Source organism: Lutra lutra, chromosome 12 (assembly GCF_902655055.1).
Source record: "Lutra lutra chromosome 12, mLutLut1.2, whole genome shotgun sequence".
NCBI classification, from domain to species: domain Eukaryota; kingdom Metazoa; phylum Chordata; class Mammalia; order Carnivora; family Mustelidae; genus Lutra; species Lutra lutra.
The window spans coordinates 73,612,846-73,616,123 of NC_062289.1; the positions used below are offsets into that span (position 1 = coordinate 73,612,846).

Sequence of the window (3,278 nt, forward strand, 5' to 3'; positions counted from 1 at the left end):
CTCTCAAGCTTCCTCCTCTGAGAAACGGAGCCAGGGCTTACCATGCAGGAATGAGAGACAGAAGGGATGGCAGTGCCTGGCACAGAGCCCCATACTCATGGGCTGTCAGTCCTACTATCGGCTTAGTCCCTTAGTCCGCACAGCCTTGCACTTGTTTACTTGACAATAAAAGAAGCTTTAGCGTAAGGACAAAAACAAGGCTTGCTGTCCGTGGCTACTCTGGTTTCCTACCACCTGGCTTCTTCCTGGAAAAAGGTTCCAAGAACTTTTAGAGGTAGAAAGCGAACAAACAAGGGAGATTTTAATCAGTAAAAACAGGTTCTGTCTTTCTCAGGGAGGCGGCTGCCTACAGCTCCAAGCAAATCCACTCAAACCGTAATGTTACCTCCCAGATCGATTTGCAACAGGAGGTTCTTGTTCTGGAACCCGGATACGCAAACAAGGGCGCTTTCAGGAAGGGAGGGGGGAGGAGGGAGGGGGGAGGAGGGAGGGGGGAGGAGGGAGGGGGGAGGAGGGAGGGGGGAGGAGGGAGGGAGGGCGCAGGGCGTCCTCCGGATGGCGGATTTCATCAGCTGCCCCCTCTCCCCGGGGAGCCCGCGGGACCTGTCAAGCCGGTGGCCCAGGCCAGAAGGCAAGCTGAACGTTTCAAAGTCCACGGGGCCTCTCTCTTCTGACCTTTTCATTTAAGTGGGCCACATTTAAGAAATGCCAAGGAGGAAACCGTGGTGATTTGTGGTTGCCAAGCCAAGTGGGGCGCTGAGAAAAAAGCGGATGAAATGGAAAAGGTCAGCTACCTCCGCTGTGCAAAGCGAGGAGGCTGGCTGGATCCAGGCAGCACAGTCTCAGGATCCTGAGCTCCTGTGCCAATTCCTGATCCCAAGTGTTAGCCTCTCTCTGGGACTCAGAGACAGAGTGACTAAAGTCACCCTCAGGTCCCTTCTGGCTACTTTAGAGAAAGAGGCAGAGCAGGACCCGGGAGAGGGGGAGTGACTGCAGAATTTAAAGCCAAACAAGGGTAGGCTGAGTGTGGGGGAGGCAAGAAAGGCTCCCCCACATTCTCTCTCTCATATTCCTGCCTCCAGTTTTTTTGAGTTTTGTTTTGTCTTTATTTTTTTGTTTAGATTTTTATTTTAATTGACAGAGAGATAGAGAACACAAGTAGGCAGAGCAGCAGACGGAGGGAGAGGGAGAAGCAGGCTCTCCACTGAGCAGGGAGCCTGATGCTGGGCTCGAACCCAGGACCCTGGGATCATGCCCTGAACCGAAGTCAGCTACTTAACCAACTGAGCCACCCAGGCTCAGTTGAAAACCTTTAGTTTTGTTTTAAGGTTTTCAAATACATATATTTTAACACCATGGTGGTAAGATGCCTTCACATCCACTGCAGAAGTAGAATCAGAAATTAGGGAAGGGGAAGGGAGAAAGAAGGAAGGAAGGAAAGAAAGAAAAAAAGAAAGAGGAAGGAAGAGAGGGAGGCAGGAAGAAGGGGAGAGAGAGGAAGGAAGGGAGAGAGATAGGAAGGAAGGAAGGGAGGGAAAGGAAGGAAGGAAGGAAAGAAAAAAAAAAAGAGGAAGGAAGAGAGGGAGGCAGGAAGAAGGGGAGAGAGATAGGAAGGAAGGGAGAGAGATAGGAAGGAAGGGAGGGAAAGGAAGGAAGGGAGGGAAAGAAAGGAAGGAAGGAAGGAAAGAAAAGAAGAAAGGAAGAGAAAGAAATAGTGTATAAAGTATTTCCTTCCAGTAAAGATGGCCCTCAATCAAAAAAAGAAAAATTCAGGGAAGGAGAGGAAATTCTGACTAACAATTTTGTTTTTGATCCTTTTGGCAAGGGTCGTAGCTAAAGTCAGAGCTCAGAGACCTGGAACTGTGGACCACGAGTAAGAGCTAGCTGGGAGGCTGGAGGGCACTAGGGGAAGGATTACTGTGACCCTATGACCTGAGCGGATGGCAGGAGAGAAGAGTCCTGCCTCTAGTTTGAAAGAAAAGTTGTAGTTTTTTTTTTTTTTTAAGATATTTAAATTCGAAAAGTTGTAGTTTAAATAAGAAATATTAAGGACATTTTCAAGAGTGCTGAGGATAAGAGGATGGGAGGGACAAGGGATGTCCTGGGAGAGTCAAAATGAGTACACAGAAATTCAGAAGGAACTCCTCATACACTTAGATTTGAGCATATTAGCAGATGTTAAAGGTTGAGTATCTATTTTGTGTTAGTTTCAGATCTTTTTTAGCACCAGATGAACTATTACCGCTTTTCTCTCTCAGGGGCCAGGTGGCATCTGTCTTCTCTAGCAGGGAGAAGAGCCCAAGGTAAAAGAAAAATTAAAATCTTGGGCAAACTCCTATTCGTCCTTCAAAGACCATGCAAATATCTCCTTTATGAAGACTTTCCTTATGGCCCTTGCTCCTCGGTGCCACCATAGGGCTGACTGCAGTAATAATGTGGAATGAATTACTTATCTCTTTGCTCTCCCAGGTTCCGTTCCATTGAGAGCAACATAAAGGTAGCCCAGAGCCCCTGGGTTTTCTGGCAATGGATCTGATCATAATGGTGGAAATAGCAGTATATTGCCTGTGGACACCCAACTTCTGGAAACCAAGTAAAAATCATTGAATACAAATGGTTGAACACAGGTGTAGGGTGAAGATTTCCAGGAGAACCCCAAGTCGATACAAAGGCAAATTGTCAATTTCTTCTTGCTGGAAACTGGGATGGGGCGGGGACACTTGGTTGATCAAGACGAGAGAGTCCTGGGATGCCTGGGTGGCTCAGTTGGTTGAGCCGCTCCCTTTGGTCTGATTTTAAATAAAATCTTTAAAAAAAAAAGCCAAGGGAATCCTTTTAAGAAAACTTTGTGGTCAATTTTTCCCCCCCAAAATGCAAGTAAAACGTAGAATCAGACAATCCACTTCCTGTAAGCCTGAGCAATTCTGATTTTTCAGGACACTTCAATTGAAAAATGTGATTCCCCATCCAGAGCTATACCCAGGACAATCTTCTTTACTCCTTTATCTCTTCCAGAAGGTAAGAAAAATTAGACTCACAGACACTTTGAGCTGTAAAGTCATCTGGTCCCCTGGAAGGTGAATCTAAAAGACCCCTCGGGGAGCCTGGGTGGCTCAGTGGGTTGGGCATCTACCTTTGGATCAGGTCATAATCTCCGGGTCCTGGGATCGAGCCCCCTGTTGGGATCCCTACTCAGTGAAGATTCTGCTTCTCCCTCTTCCCTGCTCTTCCTCATGCTCTCTCTCAAAGGAAAAAAAAAAAAAACTTTTTAAAAGACT

At 47.0% G+C, this 3,278-nt stretch overlaps 1 long non-coding RNA gene across 1 annotated transcript; it reads left to right on the top strand.

Annotated features, from left to right (window-relative positions):
* Nucleotides 1–527: 527 nt before the first annotated feature.
* On the top strand, nucleotides 528–2,813 carry LOC125081648 (uncharacterized). Its single transcript, XR_007121767.1, has 3 exons — nucleotides 528–785; nucleotides 2,259–2,303; nucleotides 2,470–2,813. It is a non-coding gene; the product is annotated as an uncharacterized LOC125081648 (long non-coding RNA).
* The last annotated feature ends 465 nt before the right edge of the window (nucleotides 2,814–3,278 follow it).